This window comes from Typha latifolia, chromosome 12, assembly GCF_019914945.1.
Source record: "Typha latifolia isolate L0001 chromosome 12, TyphaL0001v2, whole genome shotgun sequence".
In the NCBI taxonomy this organism is placed as follows: Eukaryota; Viridiplantae; Streptophyta; class Magnoliopsida; order Poales; family Typhaceae; genus Typha; species Typha latifolia.
The window spans coordinates 2,358,826-2,378,413 of record NC_133097.1 but is presented as its reverse complement, the minus strand read 5'-3'; the positions used below and the strand labels follow the sequence as shown (position 1 = coordinate 2,378,413).

General features: G+C 42.0%; 1 non-coding gene across 1 annotated transcript; it reads right to left on the bottom strand.

Moving 5' to 3' along the window:
* Window positions 1–17,891: 17,891 nt before the first annotated feature.
* On the bottom strand, window positions 17,892–17,998 carry LOC140799465 (small nucleolar RNA R71). Its single transcript, XR_012110999.1, has one exon. It is a non-coding gene; the product is annotated as a small nucleolar RNA R71 (small nucleolar RNA).
* Window positions 17,999–19,588: the final 1,590 nt, after the last annotated feature.

Below are 19,588 nucleotides of genomic sequence, written 5' to 3'. Positions count from 1 at the left end.
GCAACCCCCTCCCTCCCCTTCTCTCTTTTTTCTCTTCCTCTTCTCTCCTTCTTATTCTTTCTTCTTTCTTCTTATTTCTTATTTCTTCTTTCTTCTTTCTTTCTCCTTTCTTCTCGCTTAGCTTCTCCTCCTCCTCTTTCTACACAGTGCTGGGCTCGCACTATAATAGAGGTTTATTTATTTGTTTTATTTTAGTTTTGTTTATTTATTTAGTTAGGTATTGCTTTCTTAATTAATATAGATGACTTATTTAGACATTAATTATTTTATAATGATGTATATTCTTCAACATGATTATTGTTAATTATAATTAATTAATGATTAATTAGATTATAAACTATTACACATACATATAGGTAATACTTATATTTATTTATTTATTTACTTATATGTCTATTAGATTAATAGATAGATCTATAAATTATAATTATTAGATTTATATTCTAATATTCCTACGATATACATTTTAAGTAATTCTATTAATTTATTATATATTATTATTATTCTGCAACAAATAAAATACTAGGCTTATTTAGCTATTTATTTATTATTTTATCGAGTAAAGACTACATAGTCCCTAATTAATCAAGATAGAGTATGAATTATAAAATTAATTATAATTAGACCTTGTCTATACTTATAGTTATTTAGCCTTTTATTTTATAATTATATATTTAGAAATATTTTTATATAAATGGAAACATACCTCTTCTCCTTATACTATAATTAGCATTTTATGATAATAGTATAATTAAAGTATTTGAATCGTATCTGTAATATAGATCTAGTTATGTAATCAAAAATAAAAAGAAGTGATTCTAAACCTAATAAAACTTTAGATTTTACTTGAATTAATTCTAATTAGATAAACGACTAACTTCATTCTACTTAAACATTTTTAGACTTTGAATTTCCTTATTTGAGACCTCGTGGGCTTTGCTAGTGATGTGTGACGGTTGATTGGTGGACGTGAGGGATACGTGTATTGGATCTTCTGATCAAGATGAGTAGTCTTATCCCCTAGACGTCTTTCTCAAATTAGGTTATATTATATATTATGTACATACATGTTTTGGCCTCGAGCATGATTATATGACTTTATCTAGAGATGATTACAGTCAAGCATATTTTATCATGCATCTAACTAGGCTTGATCTTGAATACGAGTATGATGATGATATATAAAGGTAATTAGAGATGATTATAATGTTATAATTTTATATCTAATTGATCTGTAGCATGAGTATGCATGTTGTGATAGATTAGCATGGGTATGCATGTGTCGATTATATGATTGGATACTACATTGCATCATTTTTCTTTTGATTTCTATTCCACCTAAATTCTTGTTATGCATTGACTTGTTATCGTACTGGATATATGCATATGATCTGTCATTTAGAAAGAAAGCATAAAATATAATTGATAGGATAGTTGATAGAAAGCGTGACGATACCCGAGTGGGCGCGAGGGTCAAGACGCGCTTGGTGGATGATTGATCGCTTGTCATAGTCGCGATCCTATTGGCCATACGTCCGAGGTCGTTAGTTTGTGTGCGTAGTAGACATTCGGAACATATCGTTCGCTAGGGCATATGTGGTGAGTTATCCTCACAAGATTTCTATCAGCTAGAAGGGTGCCTGGTCTAGATGGATGTTGATACCCTTAGCAGATGGCATGGTATAGTTATATTTGAGATACTCATTGCGGATGGCAGAGAGTATGCTTTGAGCCTTCGGGCATGATGTTGAGACCCAGTATCGGGTGTTGACTGTGCAAAGTGGTCTAGTATGATGATGACATATAGAGCTGACATTGATGGCTGAGATGTTGAGAAATGCATATGATTTCATTACTATTTGATTACCTAATTATCGAGTGGTCAATATACATCATATATAGTTGCACTTGATATCATAGCATGGTCATGATCAGCATGCATCATGTGTCATATTAGAGAGAGAGTTATAATGTAGTATGACATGGAGATTTGTTTATTCATTGTCAAGGATTATATATTTTTATCAGTTATGACATGTTATCTTCTTTTCATTTATATATTATTGAGAATACATTCATATACTCATGACATGATGCTCTTTCTGATTTATATTATCCAGTAGATGATTTACTCTCTATTTGTCATCACTGATTCAGGGTAAGGTCTATTCACTAAGCCTTTTGCTCATAACTCTCTCTTTATTTCTTTTCTAACCCTCACAGATATTATGGTACGTGATAGCGACTTGAGATATCCCGAAAAGATATTTTAGATTGATGATGTGAGCTATAGGTGCGGGACGGTATAGATGATAATTTGTATAGAAATTGAGTTGTATCATTGTTTGTTATATTTGTACTTTATTGTATTAGACGACGAGTTGTATAATACATGTCAGATTATAGTGTACTTATATATTAGTTGCTTAGTTGTATTTTGATGGTTTATCGTGGCCTATGTGGGTCCTGCCAGATTATGTAGTGGTCTAGTGTATATTATTGTAGACTTGGATATTCATATGTTAGCAGGTTTATTTAGTTGATAATATGATTTATTTGGTGTTAGATTATGTGAGCATGGATATGCTACCAGTTAGTATTTGATGATGTCATAATTATATATGCACAGGAGTGTATCTGTGCATGACGGGCCCCGCCCGTCCTGTCGCGTGAGCCGCACGTGCCGTGTGGGTACATGGGCGTGCACTGCCTATGTCGGGCGGGGGCATTACAATATGGAATCCCAGTGCTAGCGGTGCAATCCTAGTACTAGCAATGCAAGAACTCCATACCGATGGTGAAGACATTCATTTGGAGAAGTTTAGAAGGTGCAATCCCAGTACTAGCGGTTCTAAACAAGTGAGTACCTATTGTTAACCATTGATGCCCGATGTGCAAATTAGTGGAGGAGACTATCGAGCATCTATTGTTGGGATGCAATGCTGTGAGGGCCATCTGGTTCGACTCGATGCTCGGAATAAGACTAGAGAGATGCCCCTAAGCCTGGAGGGATGGATCCTATATATAATGGATCATGATATGATTTGGAACCAAGATAGGCTACGCAACGATTCCTTCAAGATCTGAATGTATTACAGGAATAAGTCTGTGCAACCATGGGAAAATATTTTTCAGATATTTTTAGTAGCTATAAAATTACGAAACCAATTGTGTAAGATCCGTAACTTCCTAATCTATAACTTTCATATTTACGCCCTTTGCAGATTCGAAATATAGTAGGGACGAAAACACAGAATAATGTGGGTGATAGTGGTGGTGACGGGTGAAGTGGATGTTAGGGTTATGGATAGGTATTGGGATGAAGGTGGATTATGGATGTGATTAAGGGAAGTAGACGAAGGGAATGAAGTGGTCGAGATCCCAAAAAAGAGGGGTGACTCGATAGTCGAGGGAGAAACCATGCCAACTGTAGAGGTGGAAGGATGGTGAAGATAGAGGAGGAAGAGAGAGTTTAGAGAAGATAGAAGGCAAGAAATCAATAATCCAATAGCATAATGAAATTGGCTGCTATCCACATATTTATAGAGGCTAGCCAACAAGTCCTAAAACAATATGAAACCCTAATTCTAAAACTTTTCTGTCGATCGCATTCGAACGTGCCTGATCGCGTTCGAACGTACTCAAAAAGCTCCATCTCTGGATGTGCGAACGCGATGCGAGCGTTCAAATGCCGGCGTTCGAACGTGCCCTACCGTATTCGAACGCACAATATGCATTCTCTGTATTTGCGAACCTAATGCAAGCGTTCGCAAGGGCGTTCGAACGCGACCCCTCCTGCATTCGAACACGACTATAGGAATTTTATTATAATAAGAATAAACACCTAATGTAATAAGAAAAAAATCCTAACTAAGTATATCATATCACATAATGAGAGACCGGCTCACCTATGTCTTCACACTAATGTGGAGCATTTGGAAGGCCAGGAACAACCTGGTGTTCAAGAAGAACGAGATGAGTCCAAGAAGGGTGGTTGATGTGATTCGGACCTCACCGAGTCATCTCAAGCATAGATACACCCTACGGGAGTCTTTCTTATTATGTTTAGTTATTTATTTGAGAAAAATAAGGAATCTGTATGTCGCGTTTGAACGCGGGAGAGGGTGCGTTCGAATGCCCCTTGCGAATGCATGTAGGTGTTCACATCGATAGAGAACACAATTTGTGCGTTCGAACGCATAGACCCCGTTCGAACGCCTGTGTGTGAATGCCTGCATATGTTCGCATCGGCAGAGAACGTGAAATGCGCGTTCGAACGCGCTCGACCCCGTTTGGACGCGATCGGTGAGAATTCATTATTTCTAGGGTTATTATTTATCATTTTTGGCTTGTTTGGTTAGCCTCTTAAGGTTTGGATGTCAACCAAAAATATTATAATGAATGAATATTGAGTTATATCCCCTTTCTATCCTCTCTACCCTAATCTTCCTTCCCCTTTCTTCAAGCCCTAGTCGTGCGCCATGTCGACGTCGGTGATCCTCTAACCTCCCTCATCTATCGAGTCCTCCTTCCTCCTTGGATCTCAACCCCTTCTTCCCCTTCATTCCTAACCCCATCATCACCATCACTCGTCACTTTCACTCTCACCCTCATTTTTACATATTTTTGTCCCAGTTGTAGTCAGAATCTGTGAAGGGCATAAATACTAAAAATGTAGATCAGGAAGTTAGGGATCGACCACCCCTAGTTTCGTAATATTCCAACTACGGTAGAATATTTAGTAAATATTTTTCCTCAACTGTGCAGGTTGCTTTCTTATATTTGATCCAAATCGAAAAGCGGACGTACTGATCATACCAATGATGGAGGCAAATAGACTGTGGAAACCCAGTCCCAATTCCCTCAACAGCAACACCATGGTGATCGGAAGAAAGGAGGATGAGCTCCCTAGGCCTACTAATGGAGATTTAATTTACTAGGTGGATGCTGCATGGAAGGGGAGGCATACGGGAGGAGTTGGTATCACATTGACGAACTCCCCAAACAAATTTCTACAAGGCAAATCTATACATCTGGAGCACTATGAAAGTGCACTCGCAAGAGAAGCTCGAGCTATGCTGGAAGGGCTAAAGGAGATAGCTAAGCTGGATGGCCGAAACTCGTGTTGGCTATTCAGTGATTCCTAGCTAATAGTGAAGGCCGTTACTAGAGTATTATCAAATAATGATTGGACCATTCTCAGGGTTATTCATGAATGCATGGGGTGGTTATCTACCCTAACCCATGTTAAGGTACACTACACCAGTAGGAACAACAACGACGTAGCCCACAAGTTAGCAAGTTTGGCTGATCCAAGCAAACCTTGTATAACTTGAGTTGAATCGCCCCGGGATGTAAGTGGAAACTTTGGATTGAATGAAAGTCTCTAGTCTACAGACTGTTTATAAAGAAAAGGGTCCAATTGCACAGCTATCATTGACTTCTCGAAGCAAAAGTTGCCTCGAATTAGTTGCCTCGAAGCAGAAGTTGGCAACCTCTTCTCCAGCCAGAAGCGAGGACGTCATGAACTTCAGTAGGAGATGTTCGCTGCGTTGAATGCTCGCTTTGACCAACTTACGCCGCCGTGGTGAAACTTCTGTTGATCATTCCAATGGTCAGCATTCGACTGGTCATTATCCAGGAGGTCGTTCAATTGTTTCACGCCTAACCAAATAGGAGTTTCCTAGATATGATGGTAAGAACGATCCCACACAAGCTGATATGTCAAGTAGAGCAATTCTGGAGTTTCAAAATATTCTGCCCAATGAGCAAGTGGCCCTCGCCACTTATCATTTGGATGGTGACGCTCAACTATAGTATCAAATTGCCAAAGAGGATGGATGAATCTGTGCATAGGCCACACTCACAGGTGGTCTCCATATTCGTTTTGTCCCAACTCAATTTGAAGACTTCTTCGGCGATCTCACCAAACTACAGCAATGGGGAAGTGTTCGTGAGTATCAAACACAGTTTGAAAGATTACTAACTCGTGCAGGACCTCTTTCTCTAAAACAACAAATTGGGTGCTTTACTAGTGGTCTCAAGGAGTCCATTCGAGTGGCGGTACAGGCATCTCAACCCTCCTCTCTAACAGCTGCAGTTGGCCTTGCTAGGCTTTACGAAGCACGTGTCTTAGCTGCCAACAAGAAGTCACCAAGTTCGGCCAACCACGTTCTCTTGGCAAGGAGGGCTCGAAACACAGTTCTACTTCCATGCCGCTTGCTCGGAAGTTCACACTAGCAGAGATCAAGGAATGTCGTCATAAGGGACTATGCTTCGACTGCAATGACAAGTATGGTCCTCGTCATAGTCAAATGTGCAAGAAGTTATTCACTAGGGAGGCTTGTTGGCCTGATGACGATGACTCAGAACCAGACGAGCACCCTATCGAGCATCTTGAGAACTCGCCGGCCATCTCTCTACACGCCATGTCGGGCATCCGTGCTCCTCAAACTATGCAAATATTAGGAAGGGTTCTAAGCCACTCTGTCACCGCCCTCGTGGAGTCCGGAGCACCACAACTTTCTTAAGGAAGAGCTGGCTACACGAATGGGTTTACAACCCATTTTGTGCGGAAAATTGGAAGTCCAAGTTGCCAGTCGTGAAAGATTATCTAGCACCGGCCAATGCAAGGGAATGCCCATATCTCTCCAAGGTGTTGCACTCATTGTGGATTTTTACCTTCTACCCTTAGAAGGCTATAACGTTGTCTTGGGTGCACAATGGTTGCAAACCTTGGGACTAATCTTATGGGATTTCTTGAAATTTGAAATTGGAGGCACCAAGGTATGCTTAATTGGGTTATCTAATCCTACTAAAAAATTTGTGAATGCAACAGAGATCCATCAAAAGTCCCGACGATGCAAGAATGGCCTAGTTATCCAATTGCAGGCCATAACTGAGGTGTTCCAGTCGAGCTCCCCCATGGCTATACATCCGCAAATTCTCTCTCTCCTTGAGGAATTCAAAGATATTTTTGAGAAGCCCACGAACCTACCTCCACCAAGGGCTCATAATCACAACATTCCTCTGTTACCAACAACGTTCCAATCAGTGTTCGGCCATATAGATATCCTTATTTCCAGAAGACAGAGATTGAGAAAATGATTAACGAGATGCTAGCATCTAGCATTATCCGCCCCAGTAATAGCCCATACTCATCACCAGTCCTATTGGTGAAGAAGCATAATAGATCGTGGCGTTGACTATTGGGCTTTAAACAAAATCATAATCAAGGATACATTTCTCATCCCTATCATCGACGAGTTATTGGATGAGCTTTATGGTTCTCAATTTTTTACCAAACTTGATCTACAATCGGGATATTATCAAATCAGGGTCCGCCTAGAAGATGTGCAAAAAATAGCTTTCCATATTCATCATGGGCCATTTGGTTTTACTAATGCGCTATCAAACTTCGAATCATTAATGAATGAGGTATTCCAATCTTATTTGCGAAAATTTGTATTGGTATTTTTTGACGATATTTTAATCTTCAGCCACACGATGTAAGACCATATCCATCATTTGGATCTAGTACTTACTACATTACGAGCTCACAAACTATTCATCAAAAAAGAGAAGTGCACATTTGGCCAAACCCAAGTGCTCAACCTCGGTCATGTCATAAATAGGGAGGGTGTTAGTGTTGACCAAGAAAAAATACAAGCGATGTTGGATTGGCAGCGACCGACTACTCTCAAATCTTTACGTGGGTTTTTGGGTCTCACAAGGTACTATCGGAAATTCATACGGAATTATGATAGCTTGCTAAACCTCTAATCAATATGCTTAAGAAAGATAACTTTGCTTGGTCCTCAGCTGCAAAAGAAGCCTTTGAGAATCTCAAGCTTGCCATGACCACATCTCCTGTGCTTGGCCTTCCCGATTCCTCTCAACCATTCATGATCGAGTGTGATGATTCTTAATCAGGAGTGGGGGCAGTCTTGCAGCAGCAACAACGACCAATTGCCTTCTTTAGCCAAGCCTTGCATTGGCACAATTTGGAGCTCTCTAAATATGATAAAGAAATGCTTGCCATTGTTCTTGCCATCCAAAAATGGCACCCCTACCTCCTCGGCCGTCCCTTTATCATCAAGACTGATCAAAAGAGCTTGAAATACCTATGGGATCAGCGAATCTCTAGTGATGCACAACATCATTGATATGGACCGAGCGTCCACTACTCGATCAAGATCGAATGCAAGAAAGCAGCCCGGGCAGTTGGAGGAAAATAATCACCAAATATTCTACCATGGATAGAAAATTACAAAATTAGGGGTGATTGATCCAAAACTTCCTGATCTACGATTTCACTCTCTCACAAATTCTGACTACAACTAGGACGAATATATGTAAACGTGGGGGTGATGGTGAGGGTGACGGGTGATGGTGGTCATGGGGTCAGGGATGATAATGGTGATGGGATGGATGGATTGTGCTGTTGAGGGGATAAGGATGAGGGGGGAGAATGATAAGTCACAGAATAATTCCTTAAAGATTTACATTTATTATAGGAAGCAGTCTGCGCAACCGAGGAAAAATATTCACCAAATATTCTCCCATAGTCATAAAATTACTAAACTAAGTGGAATCGATCAGTAACTCCCTGATCTACATTTTCTGTATTTACTCCCTTCACAGATTCAAACTTCAACTGGGACGAAAGTATGATTTAGTGTGGATAATGGTGGTGGTGATGAATGGAGTGGAAGTTAGGGTTATTTATGATAATGGAGATGAGGGTAGATGGGTGATGTTGTTTAAGGGATAAAGACGAAGGGGAAGAAGTGGTCGAGATCTCAAAGAAGAGGGAGGACTCCATAGACGAGGGAGATTAGAAGTTAGGAGAGACCTTGCCAACGGTAGAGGTGGTAGGTTGGTGAAGAGGGAGGAGAGAGATTATGGTAGAGAGAATAGAGAGAAGATAAGAGCAAGAAACCAATAATCCAATAACATAATGAATTTGGCTGCCATCCACACCTTTATAGAAGCTAGTCAGCAAGCCCTAATAATAATAACCAACTCTAATCATAGTGGAATCCCGCCAATCGCATTCGAACACGCTCGATCACGTTCGAATGCACAAAAAGCGTTTTCTGTATATGCGAATGCGATGTAGGCATTCGAATGCACATTTTGCGTTCTCTATTTTTGTGAACCTAATGTAGGCGTTCGCAAGGGCGTTGGAACGCGACGTATAGGAATTTTATTTTAATGAAAATAAAAAACTAGTGCAATAAGAAAAGACTCTAACAAGGTATATTAGATAAGTGGTCAAAATCCCAAGGAAGGGGGGAGGACTCGACAAATGAGGGGGATTAGAAGGTCACTAGCGTCGAGATGGCGCACGACTAGGGTTTGAACGAAGAAGAAGAAAGATTTGGGTAGAGAGGAAACGAAGGGATAGAAATCAATATTTATTCCTCCTAATATTTTTGGTTGCCATCCACACCTTAAGAGGCTAAGAAAACAAGACAAAAATGACAAATAATAACCCTAGAAATAATGAATTCTTGCCGATCATGTTCAAACGGGGTCAAGCGCGTTCAAATGCGAATTTCGCATTCTCTGTTGATGTGAACGTATGCAGGGGTTCACACACGGGCGTTCGAACGGGGTCTGGGCGTTGCAACGCACAAATTGCGTTCTCTATCGATGTGAATGCTTGCAGGCATTCACAAGGGGCATTCGAACACGACCCTTCTGCATTTGAACATGAAATATAGAATCCTTATTTTCTGAAAGAAAAACAACTAAAACACAATAAGAAAAGACTCCCATACGGTGTACCATACTCGAAAAGACTCGGTGAGGTCCAAATCACATCATTCCACCATGCTTCAACTCACTTTGTCCTCAAAGTGCGAATTTAGGATATTGCCCCATCAAGGTTGCCTAGGGTTCCCATGTGGCCTGCTCTTGTGTCTGTCCCATCCAGCTTACCAGCACCTTTGTGACTATTCGTACTTCACGTCTGACCCTTCTTCGTGCTAGGACATTCTCTGGAGCGGGCTCAACTGCCTCTTATTTGGGCTCAGGTAGTTGAGCTGCAACTTGCTCAACTGGACCAACTCGGACTTTCAAGTTGGATACATAAAAAACCGGGTGAACTCAGAATGACTCGGGTAGTTCCACCTTATATGCAACCGCTCCCACCTTCTCTAGGATCTGAAATGGACCAAAGAAGTGATGTGCCAGCTTTTCATTTTGAATAGTTCGTACCGAGATTTGTCGGTACGATTGGAGTCAAACATAGACCTAATCGCCAACTTCATAGCTTCTTTTCTGGTATTTGCGATCATACACTTGCTTCATTCGGTTTTGCACCGTTGCTAGATGAAGCTTGTGATGAACTTAGTTAGAGTCTTTTCTTATTGCATTAGCTATTTGTTTTCATTAAAATAAATTTCCTATAGGTCGCGTTCGAATATTATTGAGATTGAGTTTTGCCTTGCCTCCTTCGTCTTCTTCGCTCCCGTTCTCTCAATCCCCGGCGACGCCGCTTCTAACCTCCCTCGTCCGGCTAATCACCCTAGTCCCTTAGGGGTGGCCCTCTTCTCCCCCTTCGTCCAATCTATCCAACACTTGCCCTAATCCTTCCATCAACCACAACCGTTCCACCATCACTTTTCACCGGTGCCACCACATTAACGTCGGTCCACCACCATCCACCATTACCTAGGATCTCGTGCCTCCATCCACAAATCCAAAATAGAGCATCCTGACGTTCGTCCACTAAACGAACAATATCTCGAGATCCCCAACTCCGATTCGCCTATAACTAGATTTTTTGGAAAGCTCTTTTACGAGGCTACAACATATCGAAATCTCACGTCGATCCGACGACAGCATATTTCGGGATCTAATTTCAAAGTTCCGTGCCTGATCGTAACAAGCTGGTATCAGAGCCTTAGCCCCAGAGGTGTGATCGTATCAATCTGGTATCAGAGCCACCTTTCCTCGGACAAGCGCTTCCAATGAAGACAACCAGATCCATGGCTGCACGGCGAGATGATGAAGAAGAGATTCTCCCAATAGAGGAGGGAGAAACGATTGCAAGGACTTCCACCCGTGGAACCGCCCGATCTAATCAGAATACGGAAGAACCTAGCATTCAAGCCATATTGGGGTCTATTTCAAAGCAATTGGCCATCAACAACCAGATGATGATGGAGATGATGCGGGAACTACAGGCGAACGGGAAAGCACCATCGACCCCACGACGCGAGTCCACCCCCTTGAACCCACCGCCACCGGTTCAGCCTTTGCAACCACAAGAGCCGCTGCTACCACCACCCTATGGGCAGAGGCAAGCAAGGATGGTTACACCAGTCCGATTGCGGGTGAACCCATCCGACTGGTGAACCACTATGGAGACCGCCTTGGAGATCAAGATCCGTGGGCAGGTCAATACGACCCGGAACCACAACAAGTTAATCAAAACCGAAGGAGGGATCATCAACCCTTCATGGTGCATCCTCCCCCGGTTAGACAAGGACATGATCCGGAACGAGACAATGGCATCCGTGGGCAAGTCGTGCGTCTCGAATTCCCCAAGTTCAAAGGTGGCGACCCGATCGACTGGTTGTATAGGGCGGAGCAATTCTTTGCATACCAAGGAACGGCGGAAGAGTACAAGGTGACGCTTGCGAGCTTCCACCTTGAGGATGCGGCGCTTCATTGGTTTCGAGCAGCCAATGCCACTGAGGCTATCAAAACTTGGGCTAAATTTTGCGCCGATATCACACGGCGATTTGGAGCATCGGGATATGAAGACTTTGATGCTCTCCTCTCAAAGACGGTGCAAAAGACCACGGTTGGGTCATACCAAGAAGAATTTGAGAGGATTAGTAGTCGATGTCATCCACCATGGACGGATCAGCAACTTCGCAGCACCTTCATCTCTGGGTTGCGGGGTGACATACAAGCCGATGTGAGGGCTCTAAGGCCTAGAACCTTAAAGGAGGCCTTCGAAGATGCGGTGCTTATGGAAGCCAAACATAGGGTCATGAAGATACACTTGAAACAGAGTTGGATGAGCCAAGGAAGCCGCAATCAAGCTCAACCAAATATAGCGGCGGGAAATACTATCAGAGTATCAAGGGTTGCTGCTACAGTGGTACCGCCTCGAGCACCCTTGAAGCCATCCCAAGATGTGAAGTATGCACCTAGAGGTCTGGGACGAGCACTCACACCGGCCCAAGTAGAAGAAAGAAGAGCCAAGGGCCTATGCTTCCGTTGTGATGAGAAGTTTGTACCCGGGCATCGCTGCGCTAAACCGATGGGATCGGTGATGCTAATTGATGGATTGGAGGAAGCGGAGGATGACTTTGTAGCTGAAGGTGCAGATGTGGCTGGACATCAAGGAGAAGAAACTGAGGAGCAACCCGTGGAGGACATGATAGCTGAAATCTCCCTCCACGCCTATTCGGGGACAGCTGCGCCAAAAACCTTGCGGGTAAACGGGGTAGTCAAGAAAACCACCGTGAGAATCTTGATTGACACCGGGTCCACCCACAACTTCATTGACAAGAGGCTCCTTAGGAAGATTGGGCTCGAGTCGGAACGCATGGAAGGGTTCGATGTGACAATCGGAGATGGCACCACATTGCGAGCAGATTTTATTTGTGGAGGTGTAGAATTGAAGGTGCAAGGCCAAACTTTCACATTGGATCTTTATCCGTTGGCCTTGCAAGGTGCCGATATTGTTTTGGGGACCCAATGGCTTCGAAGCTTGGGGCCCGTGACATTTGATTTTACAAGCCTCACATTAACGTTTTGGAGAAAAGACAAGAGAGTGCTGCTAGATGGAAGCCAACCGCTACTTGAACTTCCAAATGAAGGGGTCGCAAGGGAGCTCGCTTCTTTCTCGGCGTCCACCTTTCCTTTCTTCTCAGATCTGCGGAGAGCTAGTGCAGAGGATAGTGAGCTGGTCCAACTCATGGAGGAGTTGAGAGAGAACCCCTCAAGCCACCCCGAGCACGAGGAGCGCGATGGGTTAGTACTAGAGTGCGGGCGAATCAAGGTACCCCGGAACGAAGAGCTACGGAGACTATTGATGGCACACTTCCATGATACTCCTATAGCAGGGCATGAAGGGGTATTACGTACCTACAAGCGGCTGGCCCAAAACTGTACATGGACAGTGATACGATTCGGACTTCACCGACGTCGTCTCGAGCATGGGTTCACTTTATGAGTGTTTTTTATTTCATGTTTTAGTGTTTAATTTCCATTAAAATAAGTTTTCTGTAAGTCGCGTTCGAACGCGGGTGGAGTGAGTTCGAACGCGGTTTGTGAACGGGGTTGTGAACATGGTGAAGAGAATGTACTGTGCGTTCGAACGCACTGTGAACGCCTGCATCGCGTTCGCAAATACCGACAGGCGCGTTCGATCACGCGTTCGAACGCCTGCATCGCGTTCGCAAGTCCAGAAGAGCTAATTTCAAAGTTCCGTGCCAGATCGTATCAAGCTGGTATCAGAGCCTTAGCCCCAAAGAGAAGATCGTATCAGACAGCGATGAAGACGGACGTGAAGAAGTATGTGCGTGAATGTCAAATCTGCCAACGAGTCAAATCGGAGGCACTCAAGCCTAGCGGGCTGCTACAACCACTACCTATACCAGAGCGTATTTGGGAGGATATCTCCATGGACTTCATCGAGGGGCTGCTGGAGGTTCGGGGACAATCGGTGGTGTTGGTTGTGGTGGATAGACTGAGCAAATATGCTCATTTCATAACATTGTCTCACCCGTTTTCAGCAAAAAGGGTTGCTGAAATTTTTGTTCGGGAAGTGGCACGCTTGCATGGGATGCCTAGGACGATCGTGTCAGACCGGGATCGCATCTTCATTAGTGAGTTTTGGTCCGAGTTCTTCAGATTGCAAGGGACTCAAATCAACCTGAGTTCAGCTTATCACCCCGAGACAGATGGCCAAACCGAGGTGGTGAATCGCGGACTGGAGCAATACTTGCGATGCTTTGTGGCGAAACGACCAAAGGATTGGGTCAAATTCCTTCCATGGGCTGAGTGGTCATACAATACGGCTCATCACTCTAGCATCGGCATGACCCCCTTTGAGGCGGTTTATGGGCGCACTCCCCCTGTCTTGCGTGCCTATGATAGACTCGCGGCGGCGGATAGGACCGAGCTTGACTTGGAGCTTGCTGATCGAGATGAAACATTGAGACTGCTCAAGACTCACCTAGCCACAGCCCAAAACCGCATGAAGCAAACTCATGACAAAGGCCGACGTGAGCGAGAATTTGAGGTGGATCAATTGGTGTTCGTTCGAGCTCAACCGTATCGGCAATCCACATTGAGACCAATTTTGAACCAAAAGTTGGGTTCCGTACCGAGTGTTACAACGAATCGGTCCAGTAGCTTACCGGTTGGACCTACCTGAAGGAACCAGGATACATCCGGTCTTCCATGTATCAGCATTGAAGGCCCAGATCGGGCCTAACCAGGTGGTGGGTTCGGCCTTACCCGAACTAATGAAAGAGGATGGCCCCACTGAACCGGTCCGAGTATTAGACCGTAGGAGAAGACGCCATGGGACCAGATTAGAGACGGAAGTGCTAATTGAGTGGCTGGGCAAATCTACTGACGAGTCTACCTGGGAGCTAGAGTCAGATATCATGGATCGCTTTCCAAACTTCAAACCTTGAGGACAAGGTTGCGGAAGCATGGTGGATTGATACGATTCGGACTTCACCGACGTCGTCTCGAGCATGGATTCACTTTAGGAGTGTTTTTATTTCATGTTTTAGTGTTTAATTTTCATTAAAATAAGTTTTCTGTAAGTCGCGTTCGAACGCGGGTGGAGTGAGTTCGAACGCGGTTTGTGAACGGGGTTGTGAACGTGGTGAAGAGAATGTACTGTGCGTTCGAACGCGGTGCGTTCGAACGCACTGTGAACGCCTGCATCGCATTCGCAAATACCGACAGGCGCGTTCGATCACGTGTTCGAACGCCTGCATCGCGTTCGCAAATCCAGAAGAGCTAATTCGGTGCGTTCGAACGCGGTCGGGCGAGTTCGAACGCGGTCGGCGAAAATTGTGTTTTAGGGTTAATGTGAGTTGTTGGTTAGCCTATAAAAGGATGTGTAGGGCAACCAAAATTATTATTGATTATTGAGATTGAGTTTTGCCTTGCCTTTTCGTCTTCTTCGCTCCCGTTCTCTCAATCCCCGGCGACGCCGCTTCTAACCTCCCTCATCCGGCTAATCACCCTAGTCCCTTAGGGGTGGCCCTCTTCTCCCCCTTCGTCCAATCTATCCAACACTTGCCCTAATCCTTCCATCAACCACAACTGTTCCACCATCACTTTTCACCGGTGCCACCACATTAACGCCGGTCCACCACCATCCACCATTACCTAGGATCTCGTGCCTCCATCCACGAATCCAAAACAGAGCATCCTGACGTTCGTCCACTAAACGAACAATATCTCGAGATCCCCAACTCCGATTCGCCTGTAACTAGATTTTTTAGAAAGCTCTTTTACGAGGCTACAACATATCGAAATCTCACGTCGATCCGACGACAGCATATTTCGGGATCTAATTTCAAAGTTCCGTGCCTGATCGTAACAAGCTGGTATCAGAGCCTTAGCCCCAGAGGTGTGATCGTATCAACATATTTAGTAAATTTTAAACACAATCATAGCCGATTTCCAGCCGATTTGGAGCAGATTTTCATGCTCCAAGAAGTCTATAAATCGAGGGGTTGAGAGTTAGAGAAAAATGTCTTTTCTTGTGTATTTTCTGTTAAGTTTTTCTTTTGAGGAGTTGTAGTTTAAAATTCAGCATTTAAACTTGCAACTGTTTCAATTTAATTGACAACAATAGAGCACATTCGAAGAAATTTCAATCTTTATAAGTTAGCAAAGTTCATATTCTGATTTTTTTTAGCGTAATCTCTTGATTTTGGATTTGGATTTTGTTTTTGAAAGAAGTATTCTACAACTCTATAGTGCGACATCTCATGTTTATTTTTATTCAAGTTGTGTTATTAACTACTAAAATGAATTTCTAATTTTCTTAAGGTTGAGGATGAAGCTTGTTGAGAACATATTTCTTTTATTCTAAATCTCTTATGTGTTCTTAATTGCTTAATAGGTTCTTCTTTCTTCTACTTTAAATTTGTTGTTTACAATTTAGATATTAATTATTTTTCTTAAAAAGGATACATCTAATAATTTAAAATTCTTACTCCATATTTTCTAAAAATGAAGGAAGAACGTAATTTTTATGAAAATTGAATTGTTCATTCAAAGATAATCTTCCGATCCACTAGTGATTGATTTCTTGGTGAATGGTAGAAAAAGAAGAGATTTATGTTATCTAATAGAAATGTATTATCTACAAGTGGATTCCAAGACCTTATTTCTCACACTTAATTAAAAAAAATCTACAAGAATGTTTTCTTTCTCCATAAATCTCCTAAACCTATTTTCCAAATATGTTAAAACTATTTTTAAGATTTTCAAACACTTCATGTTTTTAAACAAGTCCTCGTGGGATCGATACCTTGCTTGCTGATCTACTCCATAGATTCATGCACTTGCGAGTATTACTTAATTTATCACAACAAGTTTTTGGCGCCGTTGCCGGGGACTTGTGTTGAAAACTATTTTGAAAATTTAAAATTAATTTTTCTACTAGTTGTTTAAATTTTTTTTTTAAAAAAATTAAGTTTTTTTAAAAAAAAATGCAAGTTTTGTTCTTGTTTTGAATTATTCTAGAGAAACTAAAGAACAATAGAGGATTGTACTTGAAGAAAAGAAAATTGCTTAAAAATTACTCCCAGCGGAGTAATTGCTAACCGGTTGATTGGAAGGTTTGAATTTTCTTAACCCTACCCATGAATCTCCTGTCAGTGGGTTATGAACTGATTCTGTGTGATTATTTGTGCATTCATATATGCATAAAATATTTAGTAAGGGTACAAACCTCACTAAGATAAGGAGTGGATTTAATCACCACATCCTTGCCCACTTAAGTTAATTCATTTAAAACCCAAGCCAAACATCTAACTTAAAATCAAGTAGACGTCAACCAAATGATTTCACATAGCTCATAGGAACCTCTCGGAAAGAGTTATCTTTTGGTAAGCCCAGTGAGCACCTTCCAAATTACAATGTCTAGGTAAGTTCTGTCAAAAAGGAGAGCCGTACTGAGGCGCCTAAGGGAACTGGTATTCTGAAGAGGCCAGTGCCCACTAGTATTCCTGGGAACTTACCTAGTTATGTTTTGGTAGGTCTTAACTAGTAATCCTCTAGCTTACTCTGAAAGGGAGTGGGAGCTCTCTAATTAGGAGAGAAGTGATTTTCTACAATATTAGAATTAAAAAAAATTGCTTGCTCTCATATTATACTTTAAAAACACAAACTGTTGACTATGATTTGCTTGGTAAGATTTGTGTTTGTGAAGCCTTTTCAAAACTTAGAAATTGGTTGGGTTCGATATTTCAGGTCGGCTTGCTAGGGAAGAAATGACTAAAAACCATCAATAGGTTCATGGTGATACCATAACTTTACAAGAGCGATTTGCCTCTAATGGAACCCAACCTTCAAAATGCATTGTGTTACCTAACACTAATGCAACTCATTTTGAATTAAAACCTGCCATCCTTCAATTGCTTCCTACCTTTTATGTTAAGAAAAATGAGAATCCATACTCTCATGTTGATAAATTCTTGGATATTTGTTCAACATTCAAATTTCAAAACTTTTCTGATAAATCTGTTAGGCTAAGGCTCTTTCCCTTTTCATTGAAAGACCAAGCAAGAGCTTGGTTGAATCACTTAGAGCCTAACTCGATCACCACTTGGAGAGATCTGAACTATAAATTTGTGTCCAAATTTTACCCTATGCCTAGAACAAACCAATATAGATTGACCATCTCCACTTTCAAGCAGAAAGAGGAAGAGAAATTTCATGAGTCATGGGAAAGGTTTTAGGATCTTCAAATTAATTGCCCTCATCACAATTTTGAGAAATGGTGGTTAGTCCAGTATTTCTACAATGGTCTGACCGACACAAATCGTAATCTAGTGGAGTCCATGACCGGTGGGTCATTCATGGCTAAGAGCACACTTGAAGCTTGGACTCTTTGTGAAAGAATAGCTAAAAATTTCCAACAATAGAATTTTAGTGCTGAAAGTCGAGGGATGTCACAGTCTAAGAGAGGAAGGGATATATGAAGTTCAACCTGATGTGAGTATGAATGCACGACTGGATAGTTTGTCTAGGAAAGTTGATGCCCTTGTGTTAAGTCAAACTATGAAACCTATAAATCAAGTGCAATCTGAAGTTTGTAATGTTTGTGCCAGTCCTATGCACACTGCAATAGTTTGCCCTTAGGGTACCAAGATGGGTTCAATGAACAAGTGAATATCAATTTAGGCAAGTGTTGGATAAATTAGAAGAAGGGGGAGGAGAGGGCCGCCCCTAAGGATCTAGGGTGATTGGTCGGTCGAGGGAGGTTAGAAGCAGCGTCGCCGGGGATTGAGAGAACGGGAGTGAAGAAGACGAAGGAGGAAAGGCAAAACTCAATTCTTCAATAATAATCTTCTGGTTGCCATCCACATCCCTTTTAGAGACTAACCAAACAACTCAAAATTAACCCTAAACAATACAATTTCGCCGACCGCATTTGAACGCGCTCAATCGCGTTCGAACGCACCGTGTTCGCTCTTCTTTGGATTTGCGAACGTAATGTAGGCGTTCGAACGCATGATCGAACAAGCCTGTTTTCCACTTCTCTGGATTTGCGAACGCGATGCAGGTGTTCACAGTGCGTTCGAACGCACAATGGATACTCTCCACCCACGTTCACAACCGTGTTCGAACTCACTCCACCTGTGTTCGAACGCGACTTACAAAAAAATTATTTTAATAGAAATTAAATACTAAAATAAGAAATAAAGACACTCCTAAAGTGAATCCATACTCGAGACTACATCGATGAAGTCTGAATCGTATCTTTTGGCAATATGACTGTTGAATTAAATATCTTTGATGTGAGCCATCAACCTTCTAAAACTGATGATGTTTTTGAGGTTGACATGATTGAAGGCTTATTAGAGAGCATAAATGAGCAGGCAAATGTTGAGATTCCTTTAGAAAAGTGTATTTTACATTTTGACGGTGATTTTGATTGAGAAACTTCTTTTGAGGAGGTCAATGCATTGTTAGAATCTGCACCTCTTATGGATTTTAATAAATGGCAACCCAAGATTGAACTTCTTCAACTATCTTCGCCCCCAACTCCTCCATCAATCATAGAACCTCCAAAGTTAGATCTTAAACCACTACCTAATACTCTTAAGTATGTGTTTTAGGCTCTTCTGAAACCCTTCATGTTATTATAGTATCTGATTTGGGTAAGGAACAGGAGGAGAAACTTGTGAGTGTCTTAAAAGAATACAAGGAAGCTATAGGATGGACCATAGCTGATATCAAGGTAATTAGTCCTGATGTGGTTATGCATCGAATCCATTTAGAGGAAAATGCAAAAAAATCTCATGAACTGCAACGTTGGTTTATATCCTATGATGAAGGATATTGTTAGAGTTGAAGT